The following is a 16,643-nucleotide window of genomic DNA, read 5'->3' as shown; positions in this document are numbered from 1 at the left end:
GATTATAAACTCATATGTCTTGTTGGAGCTTTCAGAGGAACTGGGTTGCCTCAAGGCCCCAGCACGTTCAGTGACACGGTTCTTAGAGAGATCCCTGTGAAAGACAAAGATTTTAGCAACTGCTCATAGACTTGAGCAGCTCATAGATTGAACAACTGCTCAATCCTCAAAATGCAAGTCTCAGAAAGCTTAAAACATAAAGCAGAGGTTTTAAAAATAAATCAGAATGTTTATGCAAAAAAATGCAGTGGCTGGTGCCACAAAACACATGCATGATTTTTGATGGGTGGAAAGTCTCCCAGCCAGTCGGTTCCATTTGGATCCTGGCCATGTAAGGGTGGTTTGGGATGGAAAGGGCTCTAGACAATTTGGCATGGAGGTCTCTGGCTGCAGTTTTGGATAAGTCTTTGTGTCAGAGAAGGGCAGGAGGGAGGTTGTCTGATCCCTGTGTCTGTCATTTTCATGGAAGGGTCTCTGAGTCACTAGCAGATGGGACTGCCTTGTCCTGGGGAAGTGATTCTATTGGGGCGCCCTTCTTCATCAGTACCTTTTCCTTCTCCTCCTCAGTCTCTCAGGCTGGGCTGCCTCATTCTACTGGTCTTCTCTGTACCCGTGCAGAGATTTCTGTCCACTTTGGAAAGTGTCAGAGTGAGTTTCTACCCTTCAGCACATTTGTCAGGGTGTGCAGAGCAATCCTTTAAGAATGCACTGTGAGCTGTGTTGCTGTTTCAGGATTGCTGTATGCAGGAATACAGGAGCAAAGGGTACAGGTATAAAAGCTACACGCTGTTTTTGCTTCTGATGCAAGTGGCTGAAGAACTCAAATTTCCACCCCCCCCGTGAATTAATGCCTTCCCTCCCCACACCCCGGTCACGCAGGTTTGGAGGTGAACAGAAAGGAGTGTAGATTGTGAGGACAGCTACAAATAAGCTGTATGGTTTATTTAAGAGAACTGTCCTGAAGGAGTGACACAGTAACCTTGGTTGTGACCTTCCTCATTGCTGCTGGCTATTACACAGAGCGTTTCTAGAATTAATCTGGTGCTCTGACTCAGCCGTGCTGACGTGGTAGACCTGCTGTAATCAGTAGAGGAAATTTGCTCTCACTTGCAAGCTAGTGTGTAGGCTTTTCCTCCTTTTTAATAATTTGTTATGAAATGTGTCTCTTCTTGGCTCCTTCCCTAACAGAAGAAGAAAGCTTAAGGATTTTCCCTGTGCAGTCCTCTTAGCAAACTCTTAATATAGAGGATTTTAGTACTGATGATTATATACAGTGCTAGTGGTGTCGTTCAAATTGGAGCAACTGTTTGGTATTTGCTAGTTATGGTGGCTGGTTATGGTGCAGTTAACCTGCATAAGCACTGGCAGGACTGGAGCAGGTGAGTGTGGAGTTACACATGGGTGCTTTTTATTTTAATCCTCAAGGATTACTGCAGAGTTCACTCACATAACAACAGCATGAAGAATTTTGTATGTAAGTATCGATAACCATGGCACATTTGCACATCAACTGCACCTTGATTGCAGAGTGGCTATGAGCTACATATGCCATTGTGTTTCTTGGGTTCATTTGGTGGATGTGGTTTGCCTGGGCAACACCAAGGTAAAAGTGGAATGCCACTTGGCATTCCCATACAGTTCTGCTTTTATACGTTTAGTCCTGAAATACAGTATATGGCTTCTCACCCTCCAGCACAAACCTTGTCTTGATGAAAAAGAATCAGGAGTGAAAAACTGAATGGTTATTTTCTCAGGCTTATGAAGGACTGTTAGGAAACCATCAAAACAACCTCCTCTGTGTGAACTGAACCAGATTTAAGTTGGCAGAAACCAAATGACAATCCATAATTTACTCAGCTCCCTTGCCCATCCGCTCCTCCGCACTTACAAAAACCTTAATCAAAATATTTGAAGGTAGTTGACAGAGCTGAAAGTGAGTAGCTTCAGTCAAACAAGAAGAAATTGGTGTGATGTTCCAGATACTTTGCTTCTATAAATGGACAAATATCTCATTAAACTCCAGTGGAGCTTAGCTATTTTATATTGGCTGAGAATTTAGTACCAGACATTTTACATCATACTAATTATGCATTAGGCACTGCTTTATGACTGCTCCAGCATTTTGATGGAAACAGATTTTAGAATTTTGTTTTGGGAAGTGCAAAACACTGCAGATAAAACTGCCACTTTGAACTCCATCTCTGATTGCTCGGAAAAAGGAATTGGCTGCTATTAGGAATAGCTGCATAGCGCCCAGAGACTGTAAATATCAGAAGTTGATGTTTCTACCAGAAGAGTTTACATTTAGTGGCTGAACTGTATGTGCTGGTAAGATGCACAACAAAATTCCCCCTGAGCACATCTTTAACTAGTGAACCCACCAAGGCATGACCACAGACACACAGGTGCTCATGCTGTAGATTTGTCCTGTGCTCATTGCCTTCCCCACTGCATTTTTTCCACCATATAAATATCGGTATGACCCACATCTACTGGTTTTAATCAGGTAAAATAAAAAAAATGCTATTATCTTTTTGAATGTGTTATACTTTATCTGATTTACAGAGACTATGGCACTAAAATTTCTAATTAATACATAGTTGTATAACTGCTTGTTTGTTTTTTTTCCCTACCTGGTATCATTTTTATTATTATTTTATTGTTAGGTTTTTATTCTATTTACACACTTCAGACTACAAATGAGAGTCATGGAGTCATGTTTATGATTTATTTCATGGGTATAAAAATGATGATATGCAATAATCCTCAGATATAGTAAATACTTACAAAGACACATCACTACACTCTTTCCATTAATGTAAAGGTTGAGCATGCTCACTGGCGTAATTACTACCTTTTCATTTTCCCCTAGAAATGTAATCATTAAAATTAGTTGACAGAAAAATCTTAAGAGACCACTAAAACAATAAGCATGAAATAAAGAAGGAAAAACAAACAAACAAACAAAAATTTCCCTCTTCCTTCTAAATGTTCAGAAGAAAACCATTGTTTCTCATGGAACCTCTGTCCTACTGCTTCTGCTGGAAAATGTCCTCAGTTATGGTTGTCAAAACAGAGATGCAGCTGGTGCTAGTGGGTATGCTTGAAGGCACATTAATGGTACATTACTGAGATGACAGATTCATGATTATTTTTCACCATCCTTTATAATGTGATGTGTGTGTTTTTAATGGACTCGTGCTTTATTTTCATCTTTGCTTTCTATCCAAACATATCAAACTTTTGGTCTGAAAATTTCCAATATTCATGACGTTTTTCCTTGGGCAGCAGGTAATACCTAGTGGATGACAAATGACCACATCATGGAAAAAGCAGACAGGCAGCTTTTTCGCATGTGAAAGAATTCTTTTTATATCCCCTCTATCTTTGCACTGACAAAACATAAATATACATGCATAGAACTAATACAGACTCAATCTACCCCAGTCGGTGGAAGAGGCGCACTGCTGTCTGCAGATATGCTGTTCCTGGACAGAATGATTTCCTTGAGGGATTTATTCAAGGGATTCTTTGTCACAGTGAAGCAATGAAGCTTTAGGCTTGTCACGTGGCGGGAAATGAGGATGTCTCTGGCCAAATGGTCAGCGTGCAATGAATGGGATTTGTCTGGTCCAAAATATTGTAGGAGTGAATATCTTAAAATAGAGTAGAAGCGCTATCTAATTTGTAGTCATCAAAGCTCTGATCCTAAATACAGCTGCAAAAATCCCTGTATTGAGCAGAGGGAGTCCTTTCATGGGGTACAAGCAAGGAAAGCTAGTCAGGGAGGGGTTGGGTGTCTGTGAGAGAGCTAGAGCTTCTCTTGCCCCCACAGGGAGAGGAGGGCCCATGGAAAAAATGCTGAACCACATAATTCTTTCAGCAATTTCTAGAAAATACATTTCAACTTTATACAGAGATTTAAAACAAGCAAGGGGAAGGTTTGGAGAAAGGCAAATTTGTTGGTTTTGGCTCTTGCTGGCTTTAGGAAGATAGCTGGAGGCATGGGGGAAATAAAGTGACAACCTGAAGATCATAAAACTGGTCAGGAGACCCCAGGCCTCCCTGACTTCCATGCCAGCACCCCATGCGTTGGCCACACACGTGCCAATAGATGCAGAGTATAAAATATAGATAGACATATGGCACTGTAGAGCTGGCACAGAACATGAGCTCTGTGCAGAGCAGATGTCACCGGGAAGGTTAGGTCTACAGCCCACCGTCCTTTCTTTGGCATTGATATTTTGTGCCCAGAACCTGTCCATCATGTGTGGTGGCAGCATGTCCTTCTGACAGATGGATGTAAATGTGTGCAGCTTGGAAACCTAGTTGAGCATCAGTCACCTCTATTCAAGAATAGTGTTGCTGACTGAGAGGGACACGGAAAGCTGCTCTGTCACATTTTTTTTTTTTGCCTGTAGTTTACCTAAGAGGATGTTATCTGTGTGTCTTCACCCCCTGGTCTCTAGTATTGTGCAAAGCACTTGAGGTATTTGGTTGTTGTTCAGGTGGCTTAACTGTGGAGAATAGAAGTTGTTGAAACTGTGGAAAAAAAATACAGCAGGGCTTATAACCAAAAGTAGCACTGAAAACATGCTAGCTGCTTTCCAGTGCAGCTCCTGCCCGAGAGATTCCAGAGAGGAGGGAAAGGGATTGCCTAGGATCAGAGTGATGGCAGGCTCATGTTACCTTAGGTACACAATTTTCCTTCCATAATTTAATCCTCTTTCTTCCTCAGTTTTGCTTTCAGACAGTAATGCAAATTCATTATTCATGCAGTAAATTAATAATGCTGATGAGTGGGGGGCTTAATAGATAGTACTTTCTGGTGTTGTAAAAATAATGCTCCCTGAGAAAAAAGATAATAGTTTTGAAGATGGGCTTAGTCCTGCATTCTGAATCATCATACAAAGCAATATATGCTGCTGTTCTAAACTTGCTCATCTGTCTATATTGTTTTGGGGAAAAAAATAGAATGTTGAAGAGCTACTGAATACACTTAGCATGTATTCTGCATTACATATTCAGATGGCATATTTCTATTGTAGCAGGATTTAATCCATGTTTTTTTATCTTTTCTCTTTCTTTTCCCCTAGCTCCTGGAGCATGATGTAGTGAAAGAAACAGATTTTTTTTTTTTGACAAATAGTTTTTAAGTGGTACAGTAAAGTATATCCTGGAAATTAACATTCGTTTACTTTAGGTGGGTTGTTTATGTAACGCTTTTTCAACACTGTGTCACATTCTTCTTTGCTGTATTCAGACTAGTTGATTTCTCACTGGTCTCTTGCCATATTTCAGCGAATGTTTCTCTTAAATTTATTTCTTATTATTTTCTGAGCAATAAGTGTGTTCTGGGAGAAATCACTGCAGCATAAAATTCCAGCAGACCAACAATGCCTTTGATGACTTACATTCATTACATTTCTTGAATCCTCCTTTCTCCCAGTGAAACACTATTTGGACTACAGATTTCTTTCTCCACCTTTAAAGGCTGCTGCTGTTGCTTACCTCTTAACTAGCCACACCAAATTGTTCAGTGTAACGGAGGCTGAAAAAGATCAAAGTGTTGCAATTGAATAAATGTTGTGCAGCTGTGGATATTTCATGCACAGAAGAGTCCTAAGGCTTCCTATTTAGATAAGTGGTATTCTGAAAGCAATCACTGCTACTCTTTGCCAACACCAAGTTCTGGGAGGTAACAAATAGTGCTTTGATGTTCTCGGGATCAGCCTGTATGGTGCCATATGCCAGCCAATTATCTTAGTGTCATTAGACACAGAACTAGTGTTTCCCACATGCCCGGATCATACAATTAGTGTACTTATGTGAAATGGGATTGCAACATTGCATAGAGTCAGAGGATAGACCTAGTTTGTCCAGCCAACTTTCAGTTTGCCAGGAAAAAGCAGCTATGTTGTTGGTGGCTACTACAACCAGAAGTGGAAGCTCTTAGCTCTGCGTCAGTCTATGTATCCTAGATTCATAGTAAAAATTAGGTTGAAAGAGACATCTGCGAGCCATTTATTTCAGCCTCCTGCTATATCTCCTGATTTCTCAAATATGATGTCATCTACAAACTTAGGATGCATTATATCCAACAACCCAAGTCACTGATAATGATATTCAAGCGGATCTCCAACCACTATAATTTGGTGTGTTGGGTCTAGCCATGTCTACACAGAACTCAGAGTGGGCTAAGTTCTCCTCCTTTTGAGTGAGTTTATAGCCTGTTTGAGGGAAGTGAGTGTTGAAACTGCTATAGTAGCCACATTTAGAGGTAGTTCAGGCAGAGCTGCAACAGCATGACTGCAGCCAGAAGGAGCCAAGGGTTGCTGCACAGCAACTGGAAAACGTGGTGAATTCCTGAGACATGCTGGTGTTTTTCTGAGCAATCCCCACTTGCATTCTTTCTCCTTCTGGGTTGCTTTTTCCTTACCTCCCCTTGAATACCACCTAGTTTTAAGGAGTCTAAGTGGTTTGTATTTATAGTGGGAGGGAGAGGATTCTAGGGAAACTCTAGGGACTTCTGGCTGCTGTCAGTTTTACAAGAGAGGAATCCAGGTTAGGTGAAAACTGTAGCTGAATGACTCTGAGGTCAGAGGAGGAAAATGGGGCAGGAGGAGGAAAATGACATCAGTGTGGGTTGTAAAACAATATCCATCAGTGGAACCTAGATATCATGTAAGGGAACCCCAGTCTTCATGATGGACCACTACTGCAGCTCTCTTGTCAGGGTTGCAGCAAGAGAAGACAGGCACGGTATTCCTCCTCTCTTTGTCAGGCCATGTTGATTTTTGCTTTTCTCTGAGCTGTCTGCCTCTTACTTAAATGTTTGATAATTAGAGGCTGTTGTGCATAAATGAGTGGTTGCATTATGATTATTTATTGCATAAAGCCCCATTTATTCCCATATTCCCAAACAACATCTAAATTTCCTGTTACTCTTCTACATCTGTTGTTCATAATAGTGTTTTCTAGTCAGATGTTTCATCTTTCTTGGAAACATGCACCCTGAGCACCTCTCTCTTTTTGTGCATGAAAAAGGAGCACAAATGAAATCCTCTGGAGTTTTGAAGACATAGTAGAACAAGTACATGGGTGTTTCTGTGAGCATTTTTAATGCCAAGTAACTACTGACCTTTCTGACCATCTCTTTCAATGGTAGTTGTCAAACACAATGGCCTTTTACTGGAACCAATGTAACTGTCTGCTCTGCAATGTTTGAAAGTAACCTTTTCTGAAAGTGGTGATATTTTAGGAGTTGCTTGACAGACACCATTTTTTCAGAGGTTTACTTGTGCAAGTAATCTCAGTTGTCAATAGATGTATCTATCTGATTCAGCTTCGGGCTGTGGAACTACTACTACTCTATAATAACTGCAAGGAAAAATGAAGATTTTTTTAGGATCTGGAGCTTAAGTGTGTGGTGGCATAATGTTTCTAAAGAGATTAGATGCATCCTTATAACAACAAAAGGTCTTGTTTCCCTTTCCTCTATATAATTCATTCTCTCTACATATTTCTAGGGAGCAGTTATTATTTAAATATTTCTTTTCCTGCTCTTTTAATCACACCTTACTAGAAAAATAGCACTCATTATCATTTGTGCACTTGTATAAATTGGACTCAAGATCATTACAGAATTACTCTCCTGTTTTAACAGAGATGTCAAACCAGTATTTCTCTCACCATTACACAGTGAGAAACTTCTGACGGCTGCTTATGTCAAGCTGTGAGAGTGATTTTAAAATTAACAGGAATGTAAATTATATAAAACATTTCTCATTTGTCATGTCCATGAAAAGCCACCATGAATTCATACATGCTGTGGACCTGTGTGAAAAATCTCTTGTTCCATCACCTAGGTACTATAATTATTATTTCTTTCTGTGCATAATCTTATGAATGACTTAGTGTAAATAAGAATATGTGAGTCTAAATGACAGACTTTCATGCCATTAAATAGTAAATCTTTTGGTCATTATGTGCTACACATACAGAGGAGTCCACCAAGTGTCTTAGACTCAAAACTGAAAGCAAGTACAAAGTAGAAGTAAACAAAGTATTAGTAAAAGAATATGGCTTTCTAATGAGATGATGTGAATTATAGCAAAGCTAGCTCTTCACATTAATTCCACATCCCCACCCCTCCTTATTGCTTTGAATTCAGCTCTCTCATCTTCTGCTGCTTGACACATTTGCAATACTTTCTTTCTGGTTAAAGTTGTGTGAATAATTAGGTTATTTTTGTTTTGCCTTTTTAATTCCATCACTGAAGAGAAATATTTTTGGGGGAAATGATTTTTGTGCCAAACTGAACGTTTTACTTAACTCAAAAACACTTTGCTTCTGGATCTGTTTTGCTTTCCCAGAAATACAGTAGATTTTCTTTTAATGGACATGAAAAGGTTTTACTTTAGAAATAAAATGTTTCTGACTTGTCAGAAATTTTCACTTACATCTTTGCATGTTTCAGATTGACCGGAATTTCACATCAGCTTTCCTGCTCTGGAGCAGCAGTTTTAAAGTGAATCAATTCCCTTTTCAAAGGGTTTTCTGTGCTTGTCTCCTAATAATTATTCCACGCACTTTTTATAAAGTTGCTGTCAACTTACAGGAGCCTTCTCATTATCTATTTTACCTACTCAGTCACTTTCTTCAGAATGTCTCCATGTAGCCCCTCAGGAACTACTCTGTCCGCTCTTGGGCCTTCTCTTTATTTTTTATAGCCATGAAGATGAAAAGCCTAACAGATGTGGAAGGTGTCCTCTTTCTCACCTGCAGGCTGAGCAGAGATGGGCAACTGTGGTGCAGGCCTCGCACACTGCACCACCCTGGATTGGAGGCTGATGTGGGGTGAACTTGGAACCCTCCCTAGTGGGGACAGGGCATTCAGCTCTATCCTGGACCAGCCTGCATTTCACTTCACCTAATTTCTCATTTGCTGATTTTTGCAAGAGAGATCTCCTATCCCCTGGAGCCTGGGCTGAGATCCTTGGACCTGTTTCATCTGAAGGTGATTAAGGAAGATGCTCTCCATTGAAGCACTGAGTCCACATGGCAGACTAAGACCCATTTCTGCAAGCCGTTCGGAGAGAATTCCCACTGGACTCGTTACCCATGCTGTACCTTTCTTCTTTTTATGTTCCAAGGCAGTCTTTCTAACTAGACCAATTTTGATGTAGTGGTGTATTTAACTGAACAAGCAAGTTTATAAATCTGTCTAATGTTATGTCAGCCTGTCATTTCAGCTCTTAGGTATCGATTTAGTGACCTCTTTCTTTCTTATTAATCAAGCCATAATCTGGCTTCTTCCATCACTTTAGTCATAAATCTTATTGTTTGTAACTAAATAGAAATACAAACAAACAAACAAAACAAAACACTTCCTTTCTCATCTTGTCTTAGCTCTCTAATAGTTTCTGGGCATCTATTACTTACGTATTCATTTTTTCTAATTTAATTATTTTGCTTTCTAATTTTCCATGATGTGCCCTCTCTTTTTAATTTGTCTGAGTAAATTATACAGTGCTCTGTGAGGACTGTTCTTAATAAGAGCTTATGAAAGGGACTCTCTGAAACGACATCATAGATTTTCCTTTTCTGTTCCCTGTCAGTGTCTTTTCTATCAAAATCATTTCATTTATAAGTTGAAAGATTTTTTTTAGAAATCTAATTGTGTTGTTTTGGTTTTCTTCTGTCTGTCTTGCTATCCCCAGGGGAAAAAAATGGTGAAAAGACTCAGCTGGTGAGATTTTAGGAATGTAAATATACCAGATACTTTCTTGTTGGACACCTTCAGTTTTCCTGTACCCCTGGGGAGCAGTTAACACTTGTAATTTTTTAAGTGAACAAGAGGAAAATGGATGGATTCATGAAAGGTCAGCAAATAATGACACACTTTGAAGAGTAAGCAACCCCATCCACATTCAGAACACCTTTCCACATTCAAATGAACTTAGGTGTAGGTTAGTGAGATGAACAAAAAAAAAAAAAAAAAAAGTAGTGATGTAAACACAAGATATAAGACCTCACTGAATTAGCACTTTTAGTACCATTAGGCATGTCTGGATTTGAACCAGCTACCTGGGAATGGAGAGGAGAGTCACAGCAAGTTGTAGGTGACACCAAACCTAGGAACTGTTGGGAGCCTTAAATGTGGCAACCTACTTCTCAGAAATATGTGGTGTTACCAAAACCAGAAAGGTGGTAGGTATTGCTTCAAATCTATTTTATCTGCCACTTCAAAATGTGATTAGTGAGAATTGCACATGCCTGGTGCTAGAAAATTCTTGAATATTTGCACCTTCTGATGGATCTGTAGAGCAAGCAAGCACAGAAATGAAGTGCTACTTTCTATATAGTCCCTCTCAAAGTCTTTCCAATATTTTTTCAAGTATAAGACATCTGAAGGCTAGGAGTGGAGAAGAAGATGAGTTAACCTTAGAATGTTTAATTTGGTAAAGATCTGATGGAAATATAAAAGTAAAAAAGCCTGTATTTGTGGCAGAGTATACTGATTTCCTGTCACAAAATGCCTGTTAATTTTGCATCTGTCTGTAAGAAGGTATCTCAGCTCTATTATTCTCTTTGTGACTGTCACTTATAATGTTACATTACTGTAGTGTCTAACGAAGTATTTATGGAATCTCTTCATTGGGAAAGATCAGAAGGAGAATCATGAGACTTCTATTGAAGTCTGTTTCCTCAAATATCAATCTATAAAAGGAACAGACTTCCTTTAGATAGGTAAGCAATGGAAAAGAGCTGAGACAACTGTGCACATCCTGGAACGGGAATCCGTGCTGCACGGATTTGCTGCACTCTGTGGGTGCTCCTATGGCTTTCAGAGTCACCTGTACCTCCACAAAACCTCATTTGGCTCCTCACAGGGAGGTACAGGGTCTGTACCTCGTGAATAAGCAGAGTGATCCGTTGTTCATTTAGGGGTGTATCATGTTGCTAAACTGTCTGCAGGGAATGATGATTCTGTCTTGCTGTTCATGTTAATTTGTCTCACTGTGAGCTGTCTGTTTTCTGGGAGTTATGCTACTGGTATAATAAAACCCAGGAGATTATTAGAACTGAAAGTGCTAACTGCTGGTTTGAAGTTAAATGTTTGGCATAGGACTTCTGAAAGCTCTGCAGGAGTTTGGGATGGAGGTGGATCCAGGCTGGGAACCACATAACCATCCTGTGGGATGGCAGAAGCCATGCTTTGTTAGCATTAAAAAAAAAAAAAAGTGTTTTCACTCATTTTTCTTACTTGGTATTCTCCTGCCTTTTATCTTTTTAACATATATGAAGCTGAGGTAGGCTTAAGGCCATTTTATTTCAGTTTATCCATTATACAGAAATGAACTGACAACACCACTACTTTTGGACTGTATTTTCCTGCATAATTTGAAAAATATATAAAATATGTTTATTTCTTCTGATTAACTTATTATTCTTGTTAGCTTTGAAAATATATTGGGGAAAAATAGATGGACATCTACACATATTTTTATGATATGTCTGGCATTTAGAACTTGAAATTAATGCTTTATACCCCTTAACTATATTTAAAATATTCAGAATTGTGTACAACGTAAGCTTAGTGTCCAGATCAACAGCGCTGTCCATTTTACAGACTGCCAATACTGGCTTATTAAAATCAAGTTAGGTGTTGGTCTTATTCTATCTTACCTCTTCTTTTAAGTTCATTGAAGGAAAAAATGTCAGGCTTCATGTGAAAAAGAGAGAGAATAACATAAGACAGCAGACAAAGAAAGGAACATGAGGAATGAAGAGAAAAGGAGTTGAGAAGGTCTTTGTGAAGAAGTCAGGGTTAGCTGAAACATTTTGTGGATGTTTATGGGTAATTACATGGCCTGTATTTTTAAAAACTGTGGGCATTTATATTGCAATATGCAGTTACTGCAGCGCTGGCAAGGTCTGTACTCCACTGACTCATGATTTATTTTTTATTTTTTATTTTTTTGGGGGGTGGAGTGGTGAGGTGTCTCATTTTCATAACACCAATGTTGAGCTATTGCTCTCCTGCGCTCAACATTTTTTTTCCCTTCTCTGTATTTAGTACCCAACAAGCTTAAAAGTATATGGCTGTTTTTAGTACAATTATATTTGATTTAAAAAAATGAACTTGGCCTACAAATTCTGTCCAGAACAACTGAACATGGGGATGTACACAGAGAATAAATTTTTATTGAATGCTTTTGTCATTGCAGAATTTTATTTGTCATTGCTGGAGACTGGAGTTACCTCTGATTTTGTTGAATTCTTTATACTTCCTTGAAGTTTCTGTGTTTACATTAACCACCAAAATAATAAAACAAAATAAAAGTCTAAAATCATTATCTTGGCCTGCATGCATGCAGATAGGTAGGTTAGACTTGTCTAATAACCCACATAGGGTCTCACCTAGATGTGCGACTGAAGGTGCTATCTCAATCCTTGTGCTTGGAGGACCCAACAGGGAGAGGGAGACTCAGAATCCTCTCCAACACAGTAAATCAGCAGGCTATGTGCATGACTATTTTAATTTTGTGGGCTAATATACATTCATCAGTTTGCTTATCATCCAGACGTGTCAACTCTGAAATGGAAGCTGCATAGTTTAGCATAGTCCTGAGCCTGGTTTACTACATGTTGCTGGTAGACTATTTGGTTATCTCAGGCTGGCCGCATGTTGAACATGCCTATATAGCTTCCAGTCTGCTCAGAGGCTGATCCTGGAGCCACAGAATTGCTTTGTGCATTATTTTGCCAAGTCCTGTGCTCAACTTAGACATAAGTCTGTTGGTGGAAGAACCCATTACAATCCATGAGATGATGACCTCTCGTTCTTGGCATACTCCAGAGTTTGCATATTACAACTGCTGTTGCTGATGAGGAGTCTGTCAGCCCTTTTGCATTGTGAGTCCCTCAGTGCACACATCTTTGTTCAAAAGGAGCATGCATTTTCCTTAGGAACATTATTCTATTCTTATTAAAATTCAAAGACATAGCATAAAATCATTATTTGCTGAGAAAAATCCTGGCAGTCAGTTTTGCTGTTAACTCTACAGGACATTTTGTGAACTCTACATTTTGTGAAAGTATCAATTCATATAATTAATGGGGTGAATATTTAAACGTATTTGTTTTCTCTCTGTATTTCCATTGCAATGGCAGTAAAGCCATCAATAAATGTCTGCTGTAACAGAAAATATTTTTCAGCCCCTTATTCCATCCATTATTTATCAGCCATCATTAAAAAAAATCCTGTAGTCATTAATAATCTTGAAAGGGCTTGTTATGCTGAAGCGTATGGCATTAGAATACACATTACAGTTACCTTGAAGTCCCAGGTACCAATATCAATCACTTGGTTCCTGTCATTACTCAGCAATGGCATAATTTTGTATGTTGACTTGTCACTCCTGCCAGAGAGTGGGTGCTTGTGGAAAAATATTTTAATTGCATTTCCAGCATGTGGCAGAGTTGAAATGATGACTGATCAGATGAAGGAAGTAGGAACCTTTGTCTAGGCTGCAATTAAATACAGCTTTTTTTTGGTGTTGTATATAATGAAAGCTCAGTCTTGGGGAGGATCCAAGTATTCAAGGGGTTTTTATAGGACAGTGTTTCTACCTCAGGCCCAGGAATATTCAAAGAAAAGCAAATAATAAAATGCAATTTGGAAATATTTTACTGGAGTCTAAACATTCAAGACTGTCTTTACAGAATATAAGCTGCATCCCAATGTGTATGCCCTGCTTTTCCTGTCACCTTGCTGTTAGCACGATACATGATGAGCCCCTATGTGTCCATAGGTTTGCTCAACTGCAAGGGAAAGTGTTTGCTTGTTGGGAATCCCAAGTTCCATGCTGTGTGATGGAGTGGAAACATTGTGATTCTCTTCTGATCCCTTCTGCACTGGCTCTGTGCGTTCACATATACCAGCTCTAACATCTCTGTCCTTTTCCTTCTAAACTTTTGCCCTTTTGTGCAAAAGTTAAAGTGACAAGAAACAGGTTTTCAGTTATACTTTTCCCTGGGCTTATCATAGTTTCGATTCTAAAGGTTTACCCTGATTCTACTAATTCAAGGCAAGACGAGCTCCACTGATACATAATACAAAACTGTAATTCTATCAATTTAAGGATGTGTGTACAATATTCTATCTTTATACAGGTTGTGAAGATAGCTTGTACCTTACACACAAAGATAAGAGGTGTCTGTAGTTTTGCTTTATTGACTTCTGCTCCCCCAAACTTTGAAGTACCCAGAGAAACCTTTTTTTTTAAAAAACAATTATTTTAACTTATTTATTTTTTTTATTATTAGCTTAAGAAGTCAGTGTAGTGGCAAAAGAACAAATGAATGCTTACCAGAATGGAATTTTAATGCTTTCACCTAAAAAGCAGCATGTCATAACATGGAGCAGTGTAAGACTTCGCAAAGGAATGTAAAACAAATATCAAACTGTTCTTTATCAATATAAATAAAAGAGGAGTGGGACTGCTGTAAAACGAAAGGGATGTTGCAGAAAATCTGGGTCTGTCACCTAAAATATGCTGATATTTTACCTTACATCTCGTAAGGGTTATGATATAGGTGAAAGATACATTCTCTTTTCTACTGTAGCAGTCTGCAGCTCTGGTGGGCCAAGTGATTGTGCATGTGTGAAGCATTGGTCATTTCAGTGTGCACATAAACAGCAATGCCTGGAACAGACAGCAGTTACTGACCTAGCCCCTGAGTGTTTTCTTTCCCCAGCAATTTTGAAAAAAACAAAACAAAACAAAAAAAACCCACACACAATTTTATAATATGATAATGAAAGTTTTAGGGGAAACGTTTTAGGCATACTGTTCATTCACATGATAGCTAGAATCAGTATTGAAAAATGGTTGTTGTGATCATAGGAAGTGTTGGGCAAGATGTTTTGGAGGTGAGAAATTGAAGAAGAACAGGTAGGTTGAGCAGGGACTACAGATTGTCCCAAATTGAAAAAGAAAGCTGAGAGCAAATGTGATTGCCAGTAAATACTATCTGAGATGTAAATGCCAGAGAAGAGCCATTTGAGCTGAAGAAGAATGTTGCTGAAAGGGTTTTACCTGTCCAGAAAAAAAGTGTTGTCAGGAGAAGGAAATGTGTTAACCATTACATTAAGCAGATTCAGGAAATGATTTCTCAGAAGGAAATGGAGAGCCAGACACATAACTAGTTTTCAAATGGACTTGATTTATTTGAGGTAGTTTATATGCTATCTGATTTGATATCTGAGAAATGGTATGATTCTTTGTGCCGGTAGCCAACTGTTTTCGGCACAGTGATTTGTTTCTGTTTAATGTCTACACTGATGTACCTGAATTAGAAAGTGGTTAAGGAAGAAGTGCTCTCACATACAGACCAGTCCTACTTCACTGCCATGAACGATATTTTCACAAATTAATGATGATTTCATAATTCCCCATTGGGGGGATGAAGTGGAGCCAGAGTGGTTTTTGTGCATGGTCATCTCTTATTGGGAATACAATAGTAATGACTAACAGGAAGGAAAATGTGTTTGATGTTCTTCATTATGGCAACAGCATTTTGAGTGAAAGGAGACAAAGAGATAATTACACCTGCTGGAATCTGTGTGGGCAGAGATTGTTTTCAAATCACATCTGTCTTATCCATTTATGTGTTGGCACCCCTGGGTATGATCGTACAGACTTTTGCCCTCTGATGCGGATGCTGTTGCTTCCAGCATGCTTTCCCACATTTGGGGAGAAGTGCTGTTCCCAGTTTCATCTTAGTATTCTTGTAAAAGTACATTATAATATCCTAATTCTTTGCTATAGTGACTATCATCTTGCAATTTAAAACTTCAGGAGACAATGAAATGGGGCTATTTCAACAAACTTCACAATCTCTGAGGTATCATAGTCAGAGATTAATGACTCATTTGGGAGAACTTCAACAGAAGATCACATCATCACTCGCCAGTTTCTGGTTAAGTACCATTTGAATTGGTGCCATGACTTCAGCAAGACAAAATTTCTTTTCCCATGAGAAAACTCATGATTTTCACTGTGTTCTGCATTTAGCCATCTATTTGTACATCCAGATTACATATTCTCTTACAGGTCTAACAGATAAGTGTGTTCTTTGACCATTGTTGTGTTTGCATAATCCTATCATGAGTACTGTGGAGTTAAGTCTACATATCAGTAAGAGAATGTATCCCTTACTGTATCGTATTAAAAATGCGTTGAAAGTGAAAAAAATTGTGTGCTGTCTATAGGTCTCTTTATAAGGTACCTTTTCTTGTTTGAAATTGGCCACAGTTAGTAATACAGTGCCTTTGTGTTTTACATTACTGATAATATTTAAATATGGGGTACAGAACCAATCTCCATCTCTCCAAGGTTATGGACTGTGATTTCACACTCACTGGAGAAATAAATAGCAGTCACTTGAGGTATTATATTTTCTTTCAAAAATACTTTTACTAGGGAACATTAAAACCTAGTTTTCCAAAATTGAAATACTTCCATTCAGTAATCCCTGTATAATCTCTCTATCTCAAACCACAGGATTGCTCTAAGTCTAAATGCAAACAGCTTGGTCCTTACAGTGACATGGAAGAAGGCAGGTTTTCTTAA

The 16,643-nt window shown here is 38.8% G+C and overlaps 1 protein-coding gene across 25 annotated transcripts in view; it reads left to right on the top strand.

Moving 5' to 3' along the window:
* PDE1C (phosphodiesterase 1C) overlaps nucleotides 1-16,643 on the top strand; it is a 396,700-nt gene that overhangs the window by 233,180 nt on the left and 146,877 nt on the right. The window lies entirely within an intron of this gene.

Source organism: Anser brachyrhynchus (assembly GCF_964034855.1).
Source record: "Anser brachyrhynchus genome assembly, chromosome: 2".
In the NCBI taxonomy this organism is placed as follows: Eukaryota; Metazoa; Chordata; class Aves; order Anseriformes; family Anatidae; genus Anser; species Anser brachyrhynchus.
Note: the sequence above shows the minus strand (reverse complement) of the source record. Positions and strands in the feature narration are given on the sequence as shown.